The following is a 27,541-nucleotide window of genomic DNA, read 5'->3' as shown; positions in this document are numbered from 1 at the left end:
AAACAAACCAATTTTGACTGTACCAGCTTATTTGTATCTCCCACAAGCTATTGAGCAGATTCCTGGTGGGACAGAAAACTCTCTACTCCAGACTGTGCAGTGTCTCCTCTGCTGCACTTCCACAAAGGCTGGAAGCTGAGGTACCTGCAAAAGCAAAGCTCAAGAGACGGTTTTTTTTGTACCAAAGCCTCAGATTCTTCCCAGTAACTTGATAGATACATTGAAATGTGAAGATCTGTGCCTAACTGCACCTCACACATTTCCTCCTGTCAGGTAACTCCACATCTGAGGCAGGAGATCTTGAACCACATGAGCATTTCCATCTTCTGTCTAGCACCAGCAGCAGTCCTGCCACAGATAGAAGCAGGTTCCCCACTTGTGTCTGCAGCAGTACAAAAATGCACTGGTAATGAACTTCTCATTTCCCTGAAAAGTGTACTCTCCAACCACAAGCAGGTACTTTCCTCCAGGGAACAACACATGCAACTTCTTCAATGGATAGAAAATATCTGATAAAAAGATATTTTATTATTGTACTAATCATGCCTAAATGGCTTCTGCCCTATAATTTATGCTGTTTTTTCAGAGGAAGTGGTTTTCTAGGTAGTATTTGCATAAATACGCTCTTTTTTATTATCAGAATAATTTCCTGCTTTTGGAGAAAGCAAGATCTTCAGAGATGAGCATATAAGATAATAGTATTTCTATGAAATTATGAGCTCTACAATTAAAAAAAGAAATGCTTACTTATGAAGAGTTCATCTGAACCCTAGTGAACCTTTTAAGTTCATAGTTAAATTATGAAGTATTCTATATGTTAGCTAAAAATTTATGTCCTACTTTACTACAAGAAGAAGTTCTGGCCTCCTCTGGATCAATAGCCATATGTTTCCACTGAGGATAAGATTTTACCTGAAGCTGGAAATCAGACCTGATTCAGAGAATCTGGTTTAACCATTTTACTCCTCATCACATTGGCCTGCTGATAGAGAGCTTGCACCACACAAGATCTTTTTTTTTTTTTTTAATGCATTATACATATTGAGAAGACAAAAGAAAGCCTCTGTTCAAACCTTCTCATGGTTAAACAGCTGTAAGGCTGATATGCATATGCTGAGGCCCAGCCAGCTCTTCAGAGAACTGACAGGTAACCAGAGGGCCCTTTTCATACTCAAACTCACCTCACTGGGTACAAGATCACACAAGTCTTGCTCAGAGGCAAGATGTTATCTGGCCTAGGATTTAAGGTTGAATACAAAGCCAAAAATAAGCAAAAAGAAAAGGATCTAAGCACCTACCTGGGGAAAGGCTGACATTTTGGTAACTACATCCAAACTGGAGCTCCTGAAAGCCCCTTTTCAAATGCCACATAAGCATAAAAGGCATCTAGTCTTCACAGTTGTTGCATTTTGTGACCTTAAAGTTTCCAAAGAGCTCACCTTGTGCACGATTGCAGAAGAGCTCGTGTTCTGACATGGTTGAACACTGCACTGTTGATCGCTGCACTGTAAAGCTCTCACTGAAGACCCAGCTGCCTTCCTTCACTGAATTCCCCTCAGGGTCTTCCTGACTTGCTAAGCATTATCAGGGTAGAGCTGATGCACACAGACCAGATCAGATCCCCAGAAAGCATGGAGTGCTGTCACAGCTACTGCATTTGTGAAGAGGACACAGTGCAATTAAACCATTGATTCAAAACATAGGGGCTTCCCCAGGAAGTGGGAGATGAAAGTTAATTCCTCCTGCCATCAAAGGGATTTCTTTCTTCTAGGTCAGTGGTCAGAGGTAATAGGCTATGCATAAAATAACTAAGGTTCTTTGGGCCAGAAAGAAGCCAGAAAAGTCAGCATGACTCCTCTGAGAACGACACATCTTTTTTGACTTGGCTATTTAGTAACTAACCAACTGTGCTTTCTGTTTAAAATTCCCTGAATCCTGCATTCTTTTCTGAAAAGTGACAAAACAATTTTCAACAAGCATGTGGAATTTAGCTTTCCTCCCCCAGCTGCCAATGTTACCTGGAGCTCTGTGGTTATTGCATTTGCCTGAGGACAAGCTAGGAGGAATTGAACTATTCCTGGAAGCTGAAAAGAGACTCAAACTCAGGCTGTGCCCTATCCAGAAGCCATTTACAAAGTGGCTGTAGCTGGTATCTGCTTCAGGTTGAACACGAATTTTCAAAGATTGTCAGCCATAACCTGATCTCTGTGATGAGAGCAAGCATTATACATGTCAGTGTCCCTCGTGGAAAACCCAAGATATATTTTACATAGAAGGTATGAACACAGAAATTCGGTATTTCTTGTCATTTCTATCTTCTTGAATTACCCAGACTCTTGCAAACACGTTCCCATGTGGAGGCTCACAAATACAACCTATGCTCAATTGTGCAACATAGAGACAGATGAGGTAACAGCTGATGCACCATTGTCAGACATGGAGAAATCACTTCTGGTCTGAAGGATCATGGAATCACAGAATGAACTGGGTTGGAAGGGACCTCAAAGATCATCTGTTTCCAGCTGCCCTGCCATGGGTAGAGATGCCATCCACTAGAGCTGGTTGCTCAAGGACACTTCCAACCTGGCTTTGAACACTTCCAGGGATGGGACATCCACCACCTCTGTGGGCAGCCTGCTCCAAGGATGAGACATGTCAGCATGGTCACTTGCCAGCTTTGATATCTGCATCCTGTCTATCTACAGAAACACGCAGGCTTGAAGCTTCTTCTACTTTTTGGTCAGAGATTATATGATTTAGTCTCATCCCTCTGGCTCTTGTGTGGTCTATTTATCCCTCCACAAAAGAAAATTGAAGGGATTAACCAGCCTTCAATGTGAAAAGAGGTAAAGACTCAATAAAGATTTACATCGTCTCTTAGTGATATAACACACATTTTAACACACGTCATTGTTTGACGTGCAAGGCCAGTACAATATGAAAGATTGCTAATGAATACAATAAAGCCTAACATTAAGCTTTTGACTTCATCCAGGAACAGCATATAATGCAAAGTTGAGGTCAAAAATCAACACCTAAGTCTTTGTGCTATGTTATTTTTCATGTCAATAAGATCCAAATTTGCTTTCTATTTATATTTCTTGGACTTTATCAATTTAAGACAGTAGTTTGAGATTTATTTAAGTATAGGATGTTAGATATAATTTGCATCTATTAGTGCAAGCTAGACCTTTTGCTGCCCTTATGGGTGTATGCATGTCAAAGAGACTCAGCATTCCAGGAATACCATAATGAACTAAATATGAAGTCAAACTCACGGGAAAAAACCCACATCAAAGGTGAAGTATGTTTTCAATCAATCTCTTCAGATGATTCAGCTAGGAACATCAAGATTGTATAATGACCTGCAGACCTGATTCCCATGCACAGCTGTATGGAGTAAACCAACAGCAAATGAACTGTGAAAACCATTATTTTCACTGAGAGCCTAAGTAAAGTAACATTTATTTGAACCTTTTTCTGTTCCAATGAGATTTTATTTTAAAGAGACACTAAAAACATAACATAATTAGGCATTAGCCTTTCCTGGCACAGAAAGGAATCCAAAATTGACCTCTTTTGTACTTCTAATCAAAATTACCTTCACATCATAGCTTTAAAAAAAAATTCAAAATCCCCTGTATTCAAACTATGGCTGGATTGATTTCTTCTCTATGGATTTAAAGTTCTACAATGCACAAAAATGCCAAAGTATGCATGTTTGTAAATTTATATATTTAGGTGCATAAAGAGATGCATAAATGTAGAGATATGTATCTTTGTATACATACATATATATACACATATGTAGATATACATCTTTTTGCATATTAACATATATGCACACTTGTACCTTTTTAATGCCTTTAATATAATAATCATGCAGAAATTTCTTGGCAGCTCCTCCTCTTTTACAGGGAACTGTGCATTATAATAAAGAATTCTTACAATTGCTTTTTAAAAATTACATGTGGCTCAACTCCATGCAGCTACACACTCTACAGAGCTGTGTGAAATCTCATTAGGAAACCTCAAATCAGTTAAAGCTCACCTAGTCAGAGGTTTGTTAATAGCCTGACATTCACCTTTGGGTCATTACAATGACTGTATGATCTTTTAGAGGATGAAGTAACTGTACATCTACGAACTTTTTGTTTTGAAAGAGATGCTACAGAAAAAAATTTTAAATAAATGACATTGAAACTAGAAGGCCATGAAAAAATGCTTGTTTATTCAGAACAAAACCAACAAATTCAGTTTAATAGTACTTGCTATTGCTTTTATCTTTCTGCCAATATTTGTTTGCTTAGCATGTCAATAAGGGCTGACTCATGGACTGTGTATGTATAAGTGTTTGTGCTGCACCAGCTCATGAGCTTGTCTTGGGATGGGAATTTATACAACAAGGAAACAGAAATGGTGTCACATATGAAAGAGATGACCAAAGGTATGTAGAACAAAATACATATAGTGAAAAACTCAGAACCACAGTCAATATTTTTGTATTTGGAACTGCTGCTCATCACTGCAACAGGGTTGTGCTGAGCATGGCACGCAGACAGGATGCCCACAGGCACATGTGAACAACTCACCAGCAACCTTTGACTGAAGTGTGTCATTGGATGAGTAACTTCAAAGACTGCACGCACTAGAACATTCAGAGCATATTGGTATGTATTTCAAAAGCAGTTAAAGTTGCTGGATAAACCAATTTTGTTAAAACAGATCACTCAGTACAAGACAGCATTAGAACAATCTTAGACAGCTTTGTCTAAGTTTTCATGTGTTTTCCCCTTCAACTTAATCTGAAGTCTAAAACCCACAGCTAAAAGGAAGTACAGGGAAAGGTTTAGCCCTGTATTAAGACAAAAGATGACACAGTTACACAAATAGAACTCCAGGTGACATTATTTGTCAATTTGTGACTAATTTTCAGTGCTCACCAAGGTGCTTGGCTGAACTAGTTACACACCACAGTGTGACTGACCTCACTTTAAGAGTGCATTTAACTAGGGGCAAATGGAAAATTAATAGCAGGGATAATCTAATATCAGACTTGGTAAATTTAGGAGGAACATAAATTTAAAGGCTTGCATACAGTATATTAACACCAAAATAGTTTTATAGCATATGATGCAACTCTTTTAATGAAAAACAAATACTACTGCAACATTCTGCATTCCTTTCCCACTTTGCTCAGATGAATGTTCAAGTTAATGTTCAACATATTTATATTTACATACCTCACTGGATTAGATTGTTTATTTTGCTAGTTTTACCATATGTTCAAAATGCTATGTAAACAGTGATGACCAAAGAAGTTATATCACAGATTGAAAACACCACATCCTGTTTTAGAGCATGCATGTGCACTAGATGAAGGTTCAAGATCTCTTTCAGCTCAGTGATTCAAAACTTCAGATCATGCTTGATGATCATAGTCTGATGACTATAAAGAACAGACACAAGAAGCTTCTTTCATCAACAGCCTCTTTTACTTGTGCCTTGTAGTGGTTTATTAAAAAAAAAAAACTGCCACTGACCAGGAAATCATATCTGAAACCTCAAAAGCCAGAGTAATGATGAATATTTAGGTTGAGTCTGCTCTTTGATTTTCTTTTCAGTTAGAATGATTGATAAATATCCCTCTAGCAAGTAATAATTCTTGACTGATGGATTACATCCTTCTGAGATATTTTGAATCAAACCAACACAGACATTTTGATCACACTTCATTCTTTTACATTAATGCAGCATAAAATCCTCCCACTGCTACATATGTGTCAGATAGAAACATTATCTTGAATTCATAAATATTTATTGATAACAAATCTTATATGAAGTTTCCTGGATTGCTAACAAAAATGTAAATACAATAGATTTATCTTCTTCAAGAACTCTAAATACTGATTATGCTAATTTATATGGTACAGATAAGGGCCTTGAAAAGATGGACATCAGGCCTGTTGGCTTTTATTTTTACAGATCCCCAAAGAATGCTCTGCACTTTAAAATGTAAACAGAAATGGGTTTGCCTCAAGCTAGTTTTTATCTAATATTAAATGCAACTTGTTGGTGCCAAGTATTACAAGGGAAAAGAGGATGAATGCTACAATAAGATCATGAGGAAGGTCATCATAATTGTGTGCCCCAGGCTCCTGCACAGGAGAGCTTTCAAGGGGTATGAGTTTTAAAGGCACCGGGGCAGATCCAAAGCTAACATAAGGAAGCCTGGTCCTTTTGAAGTCAGCAGAGGCAGCCTGATTTGCACTGCAGAGACTCCTGTCTCTGAACAGGTAACCCAGCAATTCCATGACGACTAGTTAACGAGCTGTCAAAGCCTAAACACCAGTTATCCACTCCTCTGCTTCCAGGAAAGTGACATACAGCCAGAACTATATGTGCAGCATTTAAGCATCTGCCACAGATGGGGAATTTAGCACACTCGCTGAAATTATTCCAGGAATCCCTAAACTATATTTGAGCATCAGTAAGAGTATAGAGGAATGCACAGTTATCAAGAATGCCATCTAGTGTACCCTCCAGCAACACTCCACCATAACAAACTCTCTGCTCACCGAAATAAACTGAAATGATGATGAACTGTATATCACACTAGATTGTGATAGATGGGGCCATTAATAGAAACCTGAGAAGAATCACATGGCTGGGTCTAATGGAAATCACATGGCTTTTCAAAGCAACTTGGAGTGTTTTGTTCTATAGGATGCCACCAGGTTCTCTGTATATGATTATATAAAATTATTCTAGTCTCATCCAGCCTGTCTCATTAATCTTTCATTAGGATGCCTTGTGGCAAGCCTATAACCAGAGATTCCCCGTCTTTTCTGCCTCTGAATCACTATGAATGTAAGGAAGAGGAAATTTTGTGAAGCAAGTCCCCTGGATAGCTCCCTGGATAGTTCTGAGATAAGCATTAAGATGTGCAACCCCAGTAAAGATGCTTTGTATGATGTTATCTGGCAAGTGGTTACTCTTAATCTCACTATCTCACAGTTGCTCTGGTATGCAATAACAAATTGTAAATACCAAAATGTTTTCCACCATCCACATCACATCTCTTAGTTCTTCACGGACAAGACTCAGTGACTTCACTTCTGTGGTGGCACAATGTGAACCAAGAGCAAAAGCTTTCCATTACCCACTCATTTTGAATGTACTCACTTGTAGTGGGTTTGCTGCTCCATACCAAGCCAGTTTTCTGACACTTGTGGGCAATATTGCTGAGAATCAGTTACACACAAATAATTTCAATTTTTATGCAGCCTACATGCATTTCCAAGAAAAAAATCTTACTATGATTCCTGCTGAATTCCAGCTTGCACTAAGCAATTGCTCAGATACATCTACTATGTTATGATTACTAATGTAAAAGTATTAGAATTTGTGTTCTACACTACATTTCACAGTAAATTCATTTACAGTGAAAATTCATTTACATCTACAAAATCAAGAATTATTTAATGAGGAAGAAAGGTCTAAAAAACAGTGAACTAATCTAGCATTTAACTTCTCTATTCACTATATACTTCCTGTATGACTTTAGGCAAGTTGTTAGGCTATACTCTAACTTCCTCCAATGTAGACCAGAGATAAAGGCACAGCTGCCACTACAGAGCTTTTTGAGGGTAAATAATGTGAAAGTCCATGAAGTGTTTGAACAGAACAGTAGTAGAGGGAGGTAATACAGTTGGAGATACCCAATTCTCTGCTCACTTCCAGCAGTACTAATGCCTGCTCTCATCTCTGGGACATATTTGCAATAAGCTTTGTCAACAGTGCTTCCAGGTTGTTTTAGACCCATTAATGAAAAGGGTAGATGCTCAGTGTGTTTAGTGACATTGTCCTGAGCACAATCTGCAGCTGAGCTGTCAGCTCCAGCATACCAATGATGGTGCCTCAGGAGGAAGAAAGCTGAATTTTTGCTCTCTTAGATGGCTGCACAAACACTGTGAAGGCTGACACAACCCATATTGCTAAAGAGCACAGAAATTATCATTCAATAAACTGACTTACCACAGGATATCAAGCATTTCTCCTCCATATTTTCATTGAACTGAAACCCACATATGTTTTTAAAACCTCTAATAAAAAAATTTGCTGTTAGAATGCGTCTTCACTGTTGTCAATGGAACTGTTCAAGCCAATGAAAATAGACAAACTTGAGCCAGTAAAAAGTGGAATTTTATTACTATCAATTTTTAATTTAATAATGTCTTAGCAAAATACTAACCCCTTATAATCAATATTTTCCACCATGAGAATAGAAGAAAGTAGGATTAGAGCTCCTGAGCACCCTGCTTTAACCTGGAAGACCCTGGTGTGATCTGTAGTCTCCTAGCAGTTTCAACTCACTTTCTCACTCTGATTAGTATGTGGGAATTCAGCAGGGAAACAGAACTAGAATAAAAAAAATTGATATTGAACATTTAGGGCAACCAAGGGTACATGCTGAAAGACCTGTCTTTTTTATTCAAAGTTTGTGCCTGCTCACATTGCAGAGCTCTCGATGCCCATTCAAACTGCTGTTATATGATGAGCATCACTTTTCAGTCCCATTAGTCACAATACCTTAGAAGCAGATGGACAGTATCTCAGCAGGAGGTATGATTGTCTCCTTAGCTATTAAACACTGAAAGTACTGAATGAAAATCCCCTGTTACAGGTAGGTGAAGTGAAAGTCTGACAGAAGTCGGAATCTTCACTATTCTGGGAAAATAAACTGCACCCTCAAAGCAAATACACCAAGGAAACTCAAGGGTAAAGAAATAACATGGGTAGGAGTTAAAAAGGGAAGTGTTTTTTTAATGTATTATTTAGTAAATAGAAATTCAGATATTCAGCATAAATCAGAGAAAGTGCATGGTAGTCAGGCAAAATGTGGTAGGTTGCATACTTCAGGATCTGCCCATAATCCTGTCTTTAAATACATTATGGTATTTAGTGATATTTAAAAAGACTTTAAAGCGCACACACAGACATGCAGAATAACTCAGTAAATCAGTTGGCATGAGGGGAATGGAAAATAGATACTTGTCTTGGGAAAAATGATATAACTGCTTGGATTTCACAGTGTCAAATCTGGCCTCAATGGATTTTGCTTCAATGGACAAATTTACTCTATTTTCTTTCTAAGGAACTGATTGACTCCAGCCAAGCAACCTCCCTGAGATCTTCACAGCCTTTAAACGATAAATCCAAATTTTCAGATACACAATGAAACTTCACCCAGATCTCCACGTGGCCTTCCAGTTCATCCTGCAGGCTCTGGTGTTACCACTGTCCCAAAATGTATCAGGTTTGTGGTACCTGAGTGACAAATAGGTCTGTCTAAGGGATGGCTTTGGCAAGAATCCTGTCCCTCTATGCCAAATGAACCCTGTGAGCTCTTTGCAAGACACAATGCAAGAAAACTCCAAGTACAACTGAGCACATGTAGTCCTCTTGCACTGATAGGATAAATTGTCACTCCTATTAAGTTACATTTGATCCAATTTCAACAGTCACTGGTTGTTGAAGAAAACGTAATTTCTTTGTGTGTTAAATATCATCAATAGCAATGAAGAAAGAAAGTTTAAAGCTGCATGGAAAAAATTGTCCGTATGTACATACATGTACACACACACATATACACATATATATATATTTCCATGCAATATTAATAAATACCATGCTGTTCCCAAATATGCATTTCCCAATTGCCAGGGAGGTTTCCTCTTGAACTCATTTCTACCAAAGGGGCAAAAAGAGGACATGAAAATACCTGCTAAACCATGTAAAAGTTGATCAAATGATCATTAGATAACGAGCAAATGCAAAAAATCTTTTATCATTAAAAGATCTGTGTTTGGTATGCACAGTAGGTTATCTCTAAGCTTTCATTTGGAAAATAAAAAAAGGAAACAATATGAATAAAGACATCTCAAGGTACATAGCAATGGTTTCCAGTGATTTCAGAAGAATTCATAAAGGAGAAATGTTATAATATTATATATTATGTAATATAATAATAAAGCCAAGTTTCTTGGCTTTAGCATTGCTATTTTTGGTGGCACCCTTTTTTGGTGGCACACTTCACATTTTTCAGTAACCATTTTTAAGTGTGAGTGCAAAACCTGGATGCAGCTTGATTCCTGAAAAACATCAATGTTCTTTGTGCTTATGTTGGATGCATATGACTGATACACAATAAAATCTCCAGTTATAGACAAAATATTTTTAAATTCAGGTATTACAGACCTCTACTTGACTGATTGATTGATTGATTGATTGATTATTTAATCAGACAGAAGATTTAAAGGTGACCTGAATGACATATTTTAATAGTGAAAATATGGGCTCTGTCATTTAAGGAAAGCAAAAAATAATGGCTGGAAGGAAAGTCAACTATCTTCAAAAAAACAAGAAGCAGATTTTGAGAGTGAGAAGGCTGCATTTCCAGAACAAAATCCCAGGGGAAACGACATATTCTCTCCCTTTAAACCTTCAAATAAAAATATGACATGAAAATGAGCACAAAACCTACATGAATTCTCATTTTCCACTCAGGAGTAACCAGGCAAAATGATATCCCTGTGGTCAAACAGGACTTTCAGTCGTCCTGCCTGATTTCCAGCTTTATCTGTTAATTCTCAGAATCTGCAAAGTATATGAGCAGAATTATTCTGTGAAAATTATTCTTCAGCAATTTTATACAGTATTAAGCATATTTTTTCTTCCTTTTAGCAGACAAAACTTCAACATATTTGGGCAGATTTATTCTGTAAAAAGCTGAACACCTGCATTGCGAATGATAAGGACATCATCATGGTACCGTATCTTTGACTAGAGGAAAGCAAATCAGTCTAGACTGGACAATTCATACTCAAGTCTAATTTGTACTGCAAACAATCACTTTATTAAGGTTAACATCAAAGAGCCTGTTTCCTAGAGGGAAGTAATTTTATAAACTATTATGATTAAAGCATGTTCCCATTTTGTAAGGAAAAGACTAATACATGAATTTACACGATATTCTGAAGAGAAAAGCTTCGGGTTAGTGACTGGATCCTGATTACTTCCAAACATGCTGTGAAGCTGGTGAAAATGATCACATACATGAAAGAACAGACATGTCTATTTTTGGACCATGATAAAACTTTTGACAAGCAATCACCACTATTTATGAATGAATATTCTCTGCTTTTATTTACATTCCTTCTGCTTTTCTTTTGTAAAAGAGAATGATCATTATTTAGAGTTTTCACATTCAGACAAATTGTAGCACCAGGGACTGGGTCGCATCTTCATACCCCTAAGGGACATAGAACCTAAAACCCATCAACAGAGCTCATCTTTGGAGGCAGTCAAACAAGTTAGACAAGCAGGTAGACAAGGCCATTCTTACAAGTTAGGATTTGAAATTGTATATGTCTGATAAAAGAAAACTAAATGTAAGGTCTTGGCCCAGGCAATAAAACCACAGCTCAATTGCTTAGGATCAATTAAAGCTTTCAGTTAAACCTGCGTGACCCAAAGGAGAAAAATAAATATTTTTTTTCTGAGTCCTTCTTCTTGTCCCTACTTCCCCTTTGTGAAAGAGAAGACTGCAGAAATTTCCTCAGGCACTTCTCTTATTTTGAAATTATGGATATCCAAACAAGAAATAAATGTGACTATCTTAAAATCAAACTAATATACTCAACAGATGCTTTGTGTATCATGCATCAAAAGCAAATACCACAACATCCTATATTAATCTATGCAAAAATCAACACTCTTGGCATGACTAATGGGCCAGGGGGTGCTGTGGGATACTTTTAAACTTGTGAATTTATGAGAAAAGTTAGCTGTTCAGAACCCCCCTGCGCCTTCTGAGACAAAGGAGTGAGATTAAGTATTGGTGTTAACACTCCATAGTGATAGAAAGCCATAGGTGCAAGGAGAAATAAGAAAAAGAAAGAAAAAAAGAAAAAGAAAAAGAAAAAGAAAAAGAAAAAGAAAAAGAAAAAGAAAAAGAAAAAGAAAAAGAAAAAGAAAAAGAAAAAGAAAAATTAAACTCCAGCATATCAGGGTTGGAATTTTTGTTCTTAAATTTTGGCTAGCAGGAGATACAGCTACATGCCTAATAAAATGAAAGTTTAAATACAAAACAAATCACTAGTATAGAATATCAAAACTTTTGCAAGATCAAACCTTTTGCAATCTGAACTGCCATCTGAAAGAAAGATATTTACAGTAGAAAACAAAATATGGTATGATACTGAGTATTGGCATTTTATTTATATGCTTCATATGACAAATAACTCAGAGGACTGGCAGAAAGTAACACAATTTGAATGCTCTGGCTACCAGAGATGCTGGGTGACATCTGCATGTCATGCAGTCCCATTACCTCTCATGGATGGACACACAACATGAGACTTTTGAGAATTCAGGCCAATATTGTTAATAATAATTAAAATCTATAAGAATCTCGTGTTCTATGGGAGAATCATATTTTAACACAGAAGTAATTGCATTTCTTTCTAAATGGAGCAAGGAGGGCCAGATAATGTCTTTGCTTATATCTAGGCTTTAAATCTAAGATTTCCATCATCCCATGAGTGATATGAGTTTGTGAGGTGTACTAAGACTGAGGGCAAATCTGAACTGCATAAAACACTACAGCAGAGGTCTGTGTTTTGGCAAAGTCCGTGAAATCTTCAGGGCACTTTGCAGTCAAGAGACAGCACAAATTCTGTGTGGCTGATTTTGAACTTCAGCTACCTACAGTGTTCCCTCACCCAGCTCCAGATCTGGAGTTAACCTGAGCAAATCCAGTTCAGATATCTTCAGATCTTCAGAAGAAAAGCCAGACTAACCATACTTTCTAGAACACATATGTTCATACTAATATTGAGGAGAACTTTTAAAAAGTTTTGTGCTGCCTTGAATTTCCCATTAAAAAAAATAAAGCTGTTTGGAGAAGCTTCCTAAATGACATGACACATTGGCAGGAGAAAAGAGAACATTTTTCTCCTCTTCATCAGAGCCCCAAAATAATAACTTTCTGACATTAGAGATACTTCAATCAGAGTTTGAGGTTTGTTTCAGTCAGCATTCATTTTGTCACTTTTATATGAGTGGGAACAATTGAGAAAACACAAAACAAAAGTTTGGTTTTGTGCTCAAAATAGCTAAACACACGGAAACACATATTGAGCACCACTTCCCAGCAGGTTGGTGGGCTTTGTGTATTGTCACTGCCTTTTTTTGGAGCACTGTTATGGAGAGAGGACTGAAAGATGAGTTCCAGAGCGCCTACTTGGTGCCTGAAATGGAAGCTGGATGAAACGTAGGCAAAGTCCAAGAATGATCCAGAAAAGACACACAGCAAGGGGTTGTCACACTCAACAGACACTAACACCCCAAAAACTCCTTCCTTTTCAGCCTCAGGTGCTTTCCAGAGGCTTGTGCTTGTGCCCAGCTCCCGTCTTGACTCCTCAGTCTCTTGGGGACAAGGGAACATGTGTCCACCCTCCAGCTGAGCTCTGCCAGTGCCACGGTGCCAGTTCAGCACACTGAGTCCATCCCAAGGAGCAGCCACTGGGGTGATGTGCAGGACCCAGCCTGTGGGATGAGCTCAGTTCTGCCTCTGCCCACCTTCCAGGGCATATGTCCTGAGGGTTTTGGTGTAGCTGCACATCCCCTACACAGCACCTGGTCAATTTTCAGCTTTGCAGCTGTGCTGGTACAAGATTTCCCTCTGGAAAACAGTTAGGGGTGAAGGAACTGAGGAGTGTCCCTGTCCCTGCCCAGCCCTGCAGGTTCCTCTTGCTACAGCCATAGTCCAAGACTCCCTTTCAGCCCTGAGGGCTGTCAGTCCCTGTGCTGGATCCCAGGCTCCCCTGTGCTCTCTGCCCACACATCTGACATCCTGTCCTGTCCCTGTCCCCAGTGCCCAGGACTGACCTGTCCTGCTCCCCACTGGGGCTCAGACAGACACTGACTGCAGTTCCAGGGAGCCCCTGCAGCCCCAGCTGACCTCCATGGGGAGTCCCCAGTCTCGTGGGATGTCTTGGCAGGTCCTCTTTCACCTGCCTGGGCTTGGGCTTTCTCAGCCTCTGCCTGTTGTCCAGTCTCTGTCCATTTTCCAGGCCCCCAGCACAAAGGAAAATGGCATTGGCATTTCTGCCGCTCTGCAAATCCCTGGCAACACGAAACCAACATGGAGTGAAAGGAGACATCTGCTTCCATCAACTGTCTTTTTCCCTTCTCTTGCTTGAAAAATGCTCCACTGCACCCCTCAGAGAGAAAAACAGCATTAGAAATGTATTGAAACAAGCTGTCGTGGCCCTGAAATTTCCTTTTACGAGCAAAGGAAATTCCACTACTCCAGAATGACAACCACAGCACTTCTGAGAAACCTCTGTAAATCTTGACTGAGCGCAAGCGCATTGCTTTAGCCAGGTTTATTACTAGGAAATACTGGGGAAAATGTGATGAGAAAGCCCATTCTTGGGAACTCCAAACCAAAAGCAAGATTGAAACTGCAGAAATTTTCCCTTCAGTGAACCAAAGCCTTAAAACCTTCTAATGGTTTGCTCATCGTTACACAAATGCCTCCACATAAATCAGTCAAGTATAATAAGGCAATAAAATTTAATTCATGCACAAATATCTGGCAATCAGCTACGCTGGAAATAAAATTCAGAACACTAAATAGGAGCTTTGGAGGGTCTCCTGAAGCATGATTTAGGCAATTTTTGTCAGAATATGACATGATCTCTAGAAATCCATGATGAGTTTCATGCATATCATCCTGTTTTGCCATAACTGAAAACAATGGCAGTACTGGAACCAAGGTCTCCCTCTGGCAGACACTGTCAGGGCTGAAGGGACTGATGAACTTCTTCCCTGCAGAATCCTTTTGGTCCTACAGTTCAGTTTATGTTAATAGTCAAATAGAAATAATATTTACTGAAGATTTAAAAATTACTTGTAATAATATACTTGGCATCACAATTTGAAACTTGGCATAAGATGGACTGCCCAAAAAGCATTTTCCTTCCTTTCTCAAATTTTACATACAAATAAACAGAGTCTCTCAAAGTTATTTGTTTGTATTAAAAGAATCCACTTCATATTTTCAAACATGTTCTTTGCACTTGTGCAATTCTCAAATGGGATGATTCCAAGTAAAATACCATACAGCTCTTATCAATGTCTTTTATTAAAGAGGTTAAAAGTAGCTAAAATTTCATTAAAAATAAACCACATCAAGCTATTTCTTTTTCCAGATGGAGCAAAAAACACATTTGAGATTCTTACCAGCTACATATTGCTTTAATGCTTTAAAGGAAGTATAACACCCCCAGCCCGTGGCATTTACCTATGGCACACACACATTTACTCTCATTTATACCAAAGATAGAGGAACTGAAAGCAGCCAAAAGCATGGAAGATGAGCCCTAAGTTTGATTCATCTTGTGTTGACTGAAGTCCTACCTAGGTCCATTTCATCCCTTCTTTTTAATATTGAGCCACTGACTCAGAAGGAAGAAGGTCAAGTGACTGTCTTCTTTAAGCAATAAAAACTTAGGAAGATGCACAATAGATATTCTGTACAAGGTTACTCTTCTCTCTGGAGCCCTCTATTTTGTCCCACTGTTCAGCCAACTCAGCATCATTTCTAAAGGCCTTAAGTAGAGTGAGTGTCCTGCCATGACACATTCAATTAGAGAGCTGAGGATTGAGGTACAGACCTCAGGGTTTCTCAAGATTTTAAGGAACCAACTACTTAAAATGCTCAACTTAAAGGTCACCATCCAGCCCTTTTTCCTCTTCCCATTCTTGCCTCACTCCTCTGCGCCTTGACACAAAGAATGATGTGAGGGAAACAGTGGAACTCCTTGAACTTTCCTACTCTTGGACTCTTAAGCAGATTTTTCCTTGGAAAGAGAAATCTGCTCCAATACCCAGAAACCAAAAGAAGGAAAAATAAAGTCAAGTGAAGTACATAGGTTTTTTCCAACAAAGCTCAGAGGGGATTCTGGCATGAGACAATAGTCTGGAAAGAATCAGAGAATACAGTAGAAAGAATGTCTGAAGGACCTCCTGAGAAGAAGCCAAGAAAGGCAATTTTTTGACTTCTGTCCAGAAACATTACCCTTTCAGGAACTGAGGTCTGGGGAATTTTTAAAACTGTTAACTATATTATTTTAGGTAGCCACTGAGCCAAAGAGTGGAGTAGATAGAAGAATTAATATGAATGACTCAGATTCCACATAAATCCAGATTAGCAGCAGTTTAGGCATCATGAGCTTTTGCCTGTTTCCTCCTTTTTTCTCTCTTTCTATTTTTTTTTTTCTGTTTTGTTTTTTTTTTCCTTGAGGCTTCAGCTGTAAGATATAGACAAACAATAAACTTTGGTCCCCATACAGACCAAGCGGATGAAAATATTTTATAGGAGTTCAAGTATGATAAACTCATGATGCCTTGTGGATTTAAAAGCCTTCTGCCCCTGAGCTCTGTGACTCACTCATCTTCAGAAGCCAAGTAAGTTTTCCCAAGTAATTCAGGAGCTGACTGGCTCAGACCCATGGCACTGCTAGGGAAGTATGGAACTGCTATGAATGTTCAAAATCTCTTCCTGGTTTTGAGATAATGCAGCATAAAATAAGTCTCCCTCGAACAGATTCAGACCTCCTGCCAGACACCACTCACAGTGTGCACACAGGCAATTCCTGATGGGTAGCAATTTGTTAAATTGCCATAATTCTGGATGGATTAAGGGCAAAGGTCTCACATATTATAGCTACATTAATAAGTTTCATGTTTTGATTGGAAATTCTATTGCTATTTCAGTAAAGCAAGGTTGGACATAACAGCTACAGCAACACAATCACTATTGCCATTCCATTCCTTTTACTTTGACATTGTTCTGCCTGAAATTTTTCTCCCTTACCCACCTGCAAAAACCATACAATGGCATTTGAACAATATCAACTCAATATCATTCCTCACAATGGGATGCAGTGGGTAAATGCTGCTGCTGTCTTGTATTTCCCCCATCTCCACAGTTTCTATATCCTTTCTGTCTTTTGGGTTTCTTTAAAAACACCATCACCCCATGAAATCCATGATATTATAAATTTAATCACATATCTGTGGTTGTTTGGCAAGAATGTTGTACTAGTCTCCTGTATGTATAAAAATTCACTAAGACTCTTAGGTTTTGCAGCTCTCTTACCATACTATTCTAATGTCTTTTTAATAATAGTATGATTAAATAGATTAACAAAATACATATTCATCTATGCATTTACCACCAAAACAATTTTTTAAAGTATTTTAAGCAGGATTTGGAATAGTATTTTCCATAGTTAGAAGGCTCCTTGAAAAATATGATTAATTTTTGAAGTGGCACACATTCAGGTTTTCTCTATTCAAAGGACCAGAAGTTGTAGCACAGACTTCAGTGTTGACAGGGTCATATCTTGCATGTAGATCTCCCTAGTTAAAAAATTATGTTGGATCATCATTCCCTGCTAATCCAGGCTGGTTTTTTTACAAAGAAACAAAGTTTCCTTAGACCATGCTTCTGCTTTGATCTTTTATCTCTGCTTAATTAAGAACTCTGATTCATTTTTACCTTGCCAGAATATCTTGTATCCCAGATTCAGTTTCCCTTGGTGAGATTAAAAAAGGTGACTCTTGGCTGCTTTCCACTTTTACCTTTGCATAGCTGGTCCAACAAAAGTGGCTAATGTTTTCCTTATTAATTTTTAGACTTTTGCATTGGCCCTTCTGCTCAAAGACTGTAGCTTTTCTGTCTTCCTTGCTTCAATTCTTGTAATGTTACCAATGAAAGACATTTGCTTCCTGCATGTTGTAAATTCTTATTAAAACACCTTAGCCTTTTTTTTATTCAATTTCCCCTGCAGCACAGGGTAGGACTATGCTTGGATAGGATTTTTTGCAATGGATACCTTTGGCCTCATTAAATAATTACAAAATAAACCAGAAGGAGTTGGTTCCAACCATTATATGGGAGATAAACAGTTTTTAAAATGTGGCCTAATTAAATAATTACTCAATAGACCAAAACAACTCTGATCTGTCATGTAGCTAATGTGCAGTTTTCAAAAACTATCTAATTAAAGTAATTACCCAATAGAGCTGATGGTTCTAAATGAGCCACTACTCTTCTTTGGGTACTTGGTGCCCAGATTAAAACAATCTGATTACATCATTTCTTTAAGAAGTTTTATATGTATCAATCAAGAACATATTAGGATCTTCCACTTCTATTACTTTTCAGCTTTTTAAAGATTCTTCAGTGATCACAGACTTCTGTGACCCCTGGGTGTCAAGTGAGGGGGTGCTTCATTTCCAGATTAGAATCTGGGATGCCTTTTCAGTGTGTTCCTTTATTTTCTGTTACCTATACTTTCACTTAGAAAAGGGGTATCAGAGACCCCTTTGTAAATGCAGGCTCTTTGTATGACACCTACTTTGTATGAACCCTGGCACCAATATAAAGATTTGGGGTGCCAGTGTGACATGTTACAACTGACTAGTCGATTCTGGTCACTGCTGTATTTTAGCAGCAAAGCCCTCCTAATACAAAAGCATTTTATACTAATAAAGTTGTGCTTTGCTTGGAACCATTTAACCTCACTGCTCTCCTTCTCCCTCCCCCTACACTCCTCAGAATAAAAGGAAGCCTCAGCAAAAGCTCAGTTTTGCCAATATGACTGTGCTTACACCAGCGATTTCACCAGCACTGTTCTGTCAATCACACATCACACTTTACCACCCTCCTCATCAACAGAGCTGCTCCAGCAAAATTTTATATTACAGACCTGACCTGAGCCTCATTAAAGTGGCCAAGGGTCATAGGCTATAAAGGCACACAGACATGTTTGGAAAACAGCAACTTCCTATCTTCTCTTTAGTTTAATTGGTTTTGAACTTAAATTGAAGCTGACTTTGATTTCAAATTTTGACCAAAATAATTTCCATGGTTACTTTTGACTGGTTCAGTTTATTAGCCACAGAAATCTGTTATCTTTTCAGCTGTACTTTGACACTTCAGATATTTTAACATCCTGATCATAGAGCTGTGCCTGGAGAGATTTGAAGGAGTATGCAAAAAGAAGAGGATCAAGAAAACGGGGCAAATTTTTGTAAAAATGGGAAGGAGACCAATACAAGGCTACTGGAAAGAGATGGAAGAGGAAAAAGTTCCCAAAAACCAAGTGACTTCACTAGCCTAATTCTAAATTGCCAGAAGACCTTTTTGACTTGGTGGCAGGCATAGCAGCTTGCCAACTTTAAGAACAGTCTTTTATTAAGGAACTTATATAAAGCTTTGGATATTTAATTTTAGTAATCCAAGTGGGAATATATTGTATTTATTTTTAGAAAAATTCTTAACCTTCTGTGGCTCTCTGCACTGGTCTCTGTCATTAAGTGGTGTTTGTTACTCTCTGTTCTATTCCCCATACCATAATGCAGCCTGTGGCACATGTGTGTTCTTGTGTTGGCCTAATTGACTCCAAAATTTCACAGACATCATGTGAACTAACTGAGGTCCTCTAGCAATGACAGTGAGAGCCCCAGCCCTCACCACAGTGTGACAGCTTTACTGCTTGTACCAGTGAAAAACAACAAAAGAGCAGAAAACACACAGGTGTGCAGAGGAGCTTTGACTTGGAACAGGGTGAAGAGAGTGTTGAAGAGCCAGCAGAGAGATGAGAGCCCTGAACCTAAATAAAAACCAGGTCTATTAGAACAGCAAGACTATTTTCAGGATTTTCTCTTGTTTGAGATTAACCAAAGTGACAATATGCCAAAAGAAACAGTTTTGTTTTAGTCTGGAAAAGAACACATTCGTTAATAATGCAAAGCTTATCCTTGTTTTTACAGTAACTGCAGCTGAGTAACTGAGATGATAAAATTCCCGTGCAGAGACTTTAAAATGTTTCTATTTCATAGATACAAAAAGATTATAAATATGATCTCCATTTGCCTTAGAAAGACCTTTTATTTTCTTTTGTCAAACCTCTGTGGCAAATATAGCAACAATCCAGATTTTTCAATGAGAGTATTGAGCTTGAAATTTCTTGAAAAATTGACTTTTCCCTCTTTAGCCATATCAGTCATTCAAAAATTTTCATAAGAGGGGATCTTTGACATATGTGATGAGACAGACTTTGATTCTTGGGACACCATATTTGGTTATAGATCTCTTTGTTCTATGAATAAAGTCCTCCTATGTGTTCTTTGTGGATACAAGGAAGGGAGCTTATTAAATATAGGGTCAGGACATACTTTTGAGGTGTGCAAAGATGTAATAATTTTCTTCTGCTGCTAAAGGGCAAGCAGAGTGGCACAGCCTTCATATCTTCTGTCTGTTAAACTAAGAATGGAATGAACAGTCCCATTCTGCAATTTTCTTGTATTGTAGCTGAAAGCATATTACTCTTAACTCCTTTCGGCATTGAGAAAAATCCAGAAATAATTTCTTTGTTGCTATTCTTTAGTGATTATTGCTAGGAGGCAGAAGGGGAGGGAAAGGGGTGTTGGAACTGATAAATTTTAAAAAATTTAAATTACAGCAGTACATGATAAAATGAGAGACTGAGGATTAAAGACAGTTTAAATAAGAAGTTTTCGATTTTATTTCAAATACTTTTTTCTGTTTGTTTTTAGAACAGCTCAGTGACCAGATCTGGGGTTCAGTTCTGATTGCATTATGTGACTGGGCAGAGAAGCAAGGATTTACATCCTTTTTCCTATTCAAAGCAATGTACTTTGTTTAGGAACAGTTAGGCTGTAGAGCTAACTGCTGTGGGATTCTGGGGATAATCAGATGTACAAACAGGTTGAAAGAGATAATAGGACAAAGGGTAATGGCTTCAAAAGGAAAGACAATAAATTTAGATTGGATATAATGAAGAAATTCTCCACTGTGAGGGTGGTGAGGCAATTGAACGGGTTACCCAGAGAAGCTGTGGATGCTCCATCCCTGGAGATGGTCAAGGCCAGGTTAGAGTGGGCTTTGAACCACCTGGTCTAGTGGAAGGTGTCCTTACCCATGGATCTATGTGACCTTTAAGGTCCCTTGCAACCCAAGGCATTCTACAAATCTATGATTCTAATCAAATTCATAGAGGATGGTCTCATTACTGTCAATCAACCATACACTCCAGCTCCAACCTTTGCCTCAGAGGGTCTCTACATTACTGATTAGCCAAAGATGAGCAGTGTGACTTTGAGAGACATGCTCTACTTGCCCTCATTCTTAGAGTGCAGTTTCACAGCAGCTCAAGATGATGTAAGTGCTGCACTTCCTCCTGCCCTGGGCATGTAATTCCAGCCTCATTCCTTTATCCAGCTGGCCCAGGAAACAGTTTCAATTGAAAACTAATAGATGTCAGCCAAGTCAGCTTCCTGATCTCATCATATAAGCATAGTTGTTTAATCATTATTTTTTTTTTCTGTAATCTTCTGCCACTGGCAGATTTACAGTGGTTTACAAAGCTGTACAAACCTCTGGTCAACCCCAGTACAGAGAGTTTCATGCTATATTCCTCTGAGCCATCCTGTTTTTACCCATGTTCTCCAGTGATGGGAATGTGGGCTGGGAGTTGTGCTGGCTGAACTGTTGATTTTGTGACATCTACCTACAGTGAAAAAAACTACTTCATACTTGTGCAGGATGAGTTAATTATTGCACTCCTCTGTCAAGGTAACAGGCAGCTTGAAAAGTAGTCTGCTCCTACTGAACTGCAGCAGTGTAGTCTGAGCTGGTGATCCCTTCATGGCACTGGCGCTATCACTGCTCTTTAGAAATAACCCCCTATATGGGCTCTGAAGATCTCCTGACCTTTTTCAGTATTTGGTTTGTCTTAAACTTCACTAGAGATGACTTTTTTTTCTACCAGCAACTATACCATCTATACCACTACACCATCTACCACTTCTCTTCAAAGGTGCTGTTAAACTAATCCTTAATTTTCCAAGCCAATCAGCTCAGTGTGTGGTAAGGTAACAAGAAGATAAGAGCTCTTGGCATGTGCCTGTGTGCAGCTGTGTAACCTTTCCCACCCTGCAACACTTATCTGACTTCAAGAGGAAAGCATCAAAAATACAGCATTGTGAATTATTCTCAGAGCACACAGGTCTGGCTGTGCAGTGTTTTAAACCCCCCTCTGGTTCAAGTGCCACACATATTTTCTGTTGCCTACATTCAGTGCTGAACTCCAGTGAGAATGGCAGCAGTGTCCTGAACCAACAAAAGCACTTATTCATATTACCTTTCAGATGGCCACTGTTCCCACTGAAGTCAATAGGGACACAAGGGTTAACTGTTTAAATTTAAACAGATGCCTCAGAGCTTCTTGACTTCAGAACAAAAATTAAATCCTGTGGCTGTTAAGTAAAACTCCTTCACTCTGGTTTTGGATTCTCTGATGAGTGAGAATTCTCAAAGAGTTTGTGGAGGAAACCAAGAATTAGCAGTGAAGTTACAATAATATTAAGCTAATTATTACAGTCAGGGAAAGGAAGAAACTAAAAATACACACTCTAAAACACATACACAAAATTTCATTTTCAAGATTTTTAAAAGTTTAAATTTATCTTGAAATACTGAGATTCTATTTCATGTTATTTTTTTTTGCCATAATCATAAGAAATATTTTTCTTATTAAAGCCTGCAAAATTTTAATGGAAGGAAATACAAAGAGAAGAGTATTTAGAAAACATTAAGTAATTCATAATTGAAAATTCTATTTCATCCTGGAATTTAAAAGGTTTTCCATTTGACCTGAAACTTAAAATTAAATTTGCATTTCTGTTGCAGAGTTATATCATCTTGACCAGAAAGAAGTAGTAGCAGTACTAGTGATTTGTTTTTGGAATATTCTTTTTTAAATTACATCCTTATACTGAAATAAAAATGCAGTGCTCTAGATCCTCCTGCTGAGTGATGGAGAGGAGGAGGAGGATAGCAAGGGAAAGTAGCTTTTGGTGGATGAGATTCTGTCTTGCAAGGCTTTTTATTCTAGCAAGCATGGAGGAAGGTACATTTTCAGCCCTTTCAGCTCTTTTTTTGCTTTTCCTACCTGAAGATATACTCTGCATTAGAGGAACAGATAAAGAGCCCCAGTGATTGCCTGACTTTGTTTCTATTGTCATATTTGTTGATGTTATCTTGGTTTATGTGGGTCAGAAGGCAGCCACCCTTGGCTCTCTTGCTGCTGCTGTCACTTACAGCTCTGAACAGTGGCCCCACCGTGTTACCAAGTTAGAACAAAGGCACTTTTCACCCATTTATCACACAGACAGCTGAATACACATGGTGTAAAACATTACAGAACCAACCTCCAAATCCTTCTGCTTAATAGCATTGTATTCCAGCACCAATTGTTCTCTAGACAAAGAGATGCCATAGGGCACCAGAGGGAAACATATCATTTCAGAGTGTAACATATCATAGAGAGTAGCTGTGAAAGATGTCCTTGCCCATGGCAGTGGGGTTGAACTAGGTAATCTTTAAAAGTACTTGCCAACACAAACCATTCTATAACATAATCCTCACAAATGTGGTTGTAGAAGAGTTTTGTTGTGTTTTACAGTTAAGTGACATTATTTTGGAATAGCAAACAAAACAGACAAACAAAACAATCAGCTGTGTCAGAATTACACAGGCAAGATTTTCTAATATGGGGGCTGAGACTTCAAGTCACTGCTGCTTTTGGAAAGCTGATATAAAGGCTGGGGCAATGAGTGGTCTCAGTAGGACAGGGAAATAGTACAAGGAAGGAAGTGATGAGTCTGTGAAGGGACCTCTAATTTTCCCCTATAAAAAGCTTTTTCCCCTTTGCCCTCATTCACCAAGAAGGTGAGATAAAATGCTGGACATGCTGAACTCAACAGCAGAGCTGCTGCTGTCTTGTACAGGCCACGATTTCAAACAGAAGCAGCAGGATGAAACACAACTTGGAGCTATTTGAAAGAACCTCAATCTTCTTTCAGAGAATCTCTCTCCTTTTACATTAGGTAATGAAAACTAGAAGCTTTAGAGTGGCTCAATAGAATTGTAAATAACAATCATCATAAATATCCACATGGCAAATCTACAAATGTGTAAAACATCACATTCTAAATAATAGTACCCTCTTTGTTCAGTATTAACCCCCAGCCATCCTGGCTTTATCTTAGAGCACAATACTGCAGTACCGAACTCTAATTAAATATTTTCATCTACAGCCACTGTTTTAGATGTTGCTATTTTTGTGGCTGGCATTATTATTAACTATTATCATTATTTGCTTTCTCTATTTATTAGTAATTTCTTAGCTCTGTAGCTGTCTGTGATTGTTCATATCAAATATTGGTTTAGTGATGTACATAAGCAAAATTGATTTAAAAGTAATATTGTATGGAATCTGAACAATGAGTAATCTCTCACAGAAGATGATGGATGAGTAGTTCAATACCTAGCATGTACTGCTATTTCAAGTTCTTCAATCTTCTTTTTTTTAACTCTCGAATCAAAAAGTTTGTTTTAAATACATGTATTTAATTTATATAATATACACTCAAATTTTATCTTGGGATGGAGGAAAGGGGAGTGGTTCTCTGTAGTCCAGAGATTTCTAGAGTGACTTATCCAAAATGCTTCAATTTTTGATTCCCAGCTCCAATAAGAACAACTAAAGAAAATACTTTTCAGAATGAAAATCTGTCCGGATGTTTCACTCTTCCTTCAGGATACAGATTATTGAGTTTCAAGAAAATAATATGCTGAATAAGCAGTCAAATATGCAAAGCAGGATTTATTTGACAGGAAAGACACACCCTGCCAATCTGTGGCGACTTAAAGTCATTATTTGGGATTCCCAGCAGGAGATAAAGCTTTGTACTGAACAAGGCACAAACTCAGCCTAAGGTGCCTTTCCCATTTCTCACAAAGCAGCCAAGTCACCAGGTTCTCAGGGTATGGGTGAGTCTTTTTATCTGTCTTGCTCTTCCCTAACCCTTCCCAATCCTTTAATTTCTTCAAAACACAGTTGTGTTACTGTGGGAAGTTCCCATTACAATAAAGAGGAATTTCCCAAGGAGTGAAATTACATCATTAGAAAATTCCCAATTATTTCTGCTCTTATTTCTCATTAAATTAGCTCCCTAAGCACTGCTGGGTGAGGATTCCAAGTTCTCTATATCAATAAAAAACAGCTGTATCTCCTGGGAACTTTAAAAGGCATTTCTCAGGGGAAAAAAGAGCACTAAGGTGTTGCAACCACTAATTGTAGTTCTGGAACTGGTGATAACACTCATACAATTACATGTTTTTAAGAGATTTTCAGAAACATGTTTTTTATAGTACCTAAGTTATCCAATCAGGAGAACAAAGCAACAGTGTATTACTTAGGTCACCATTGAATCATGTTATGGCATTTCAATAAGAATACAAAAATTAGGTAAGAGCTTACTGAGCATTTCTAAATAACAAACAAATCCATAAAAATCTGAAATTTAAATGGATTTTTAGATATTCAGCAAGCAGAAAAAGGAGTGAAATAAATCAGATACATTATTCAGCACAAAGTACTCTCCCAAGTCCTCTTTTTTTCCCCTTTTTTCTTTATCTAGCAAACTACAGAACCAGCCATTGCTTTCTGGGGATTTCATTGCCATGTGGAAGACACATTGTAAGAAAGCTTGTCCACTAGGGAAGCATTATCTTTTACTGGCAATCTGTGAGTGCTACTGAAAAATGACCTTTTACTATCAAAATATTAATGTCTTTATCTCAAGAAAGAATTTAAAATCCAAACCTCACATGAAAATGGGATATCATTTTTCTTTGCACTCCAGGGATATGGTTGCTTCATAATTCTGTATAATTCTCTGTTTTACATGCACCTGGAGCCATATTATATGATAACTAAAAGTTATTATATTTCATAAGTCTATGGCAGTGTTCCTGTCATAGGGAATGAAAACTGTAGACTACACATATTTGTATCCTGTACATAAAATGTTGGGGTTTCTGTGACAGACAGACATGGATAGTGGGTAGCAAGATCTCATATCTCTGTGAAACTGCATGTGAAACAATAGAGGACCACTGAGTTTAGGGGTTTACTTACATTACTGTCATTCTCCTGGTTCTAAAAGAAAAGCAGAGTGAGCAGTGATGCTTCCTTTGTGTGCTCATGCCGTCACAGCTCTTACATCACTCCACTCATGACTTTGCAGCACCTACATTGCTTCATTCCAGGGAAAGAAGTGCATAAGTCCCACATTTCCCTGTGAAGAATGTTCTACACTGCTGACCATCTGTGCCTCTGAGTCCTGGGGCATCATTCCACCCAGAGGAAAATAGATGATGGGGAAAGAAAGAGTGAGAAGGGCAGTCCCAACCCACAGGTCCAAACCTAAAGCCCAAATGTTTATATTGCTTCTTGATTCACAGGTTTAAGCTTGATCTCCACTTTTTTACAGCTGGCCACAAGGTGGAAAATAATTATATATGAAAGAAATGCTGAGATTATAGAAAATGGAAAGATGAAGTTACATTACATGCATGTGAGAAGTAACACACAGTCCTTTTATACAGATAAGAACTGAATTGGTTGTTCTATTTGGGATAGATTATTTGTTGCAGAATTTCTTTGAACCTACCCCTTGAACAACAAGCTAGTAATGAGAGTGTTACTTCCATCCTGTAGTCATAGTAATCTAATGCTATTGAGTAGTCAGAAAAAGACAAATTCATTTAAAAATATTTACATGGATTACTAAGGATATCAATAAGCATTTAAAGATGTTCCAACTGAATCACTTTCCTTAGGACACAGTAGATAAACCTTAACTCATGAACTAAGGACAAGCTCTGAAATTCTTGCATAATTAAGATAATAGAATGGCTTGATAATATCAGAAGGGACAGTCCAAATCCTTTCCCCTTACCACGAACCTGAAACTGATATTTCTGCCTTTGATTCAAATCTAGTACTCAGTGAACTGATTTAACTCACTAAATAAGCAGAAAAATTAATTCAAAAATAAGTTGGTAACATTATTTTGATTTGACTTTGTCAACTCCTATAAGAAAAGCATATGCTATAATTATATCTTGCACTTCATTTCTACTGATATCCACAAGAATTCAAGAGCATGCACAACATTCAACAGAAGTTTTCTTTCATGAAACAAACAGTTCATTATAAGGAATAAACAGAATTCAGAAATTGGAGCCTCTTCTCAGATGTGCTGACAACAGAGGGCTTAAAATGGGTCTACGCTTCTTTTGCTCCCTCTCTCTGAAGATACCAGTTCACTTCTAGGGGGAGCTACTCTTTTTAGTGGTGCTAAAATTTAGCTATGGTTCCATATCTAAAACAACACACAGGCCAAAATAACACCTCAGGTAGAAGCATCTAATTCTGCATGGTTTAAAGTGACAGCTGTGACCAAAACTTCAGACGATGAAAGAAAGCATAATGTTTTTAAAAATTTGCAAATAGCCTTATTACCT

Source organism: Molothrus ater, chromosome 1 (genome assembly GCF_012460135.2).
Source record: "Molothrus ater isolate BHLD 08-10-18 breed brown headed cowbird chromosome 1, BPBGC_Mater_1.1, whole genome shotgun sequence".
Taxonomy (NCBI): Eukaryota; Metazoa; Chordata; class Aves; order Passeriformes; family Icteridae; genus Molothrus; species Molothrus ater.
The sequence above is the reverse complement of the archived record's forward strand: the minus strand, read 5'-3'. Positions refer to the sequence as shown.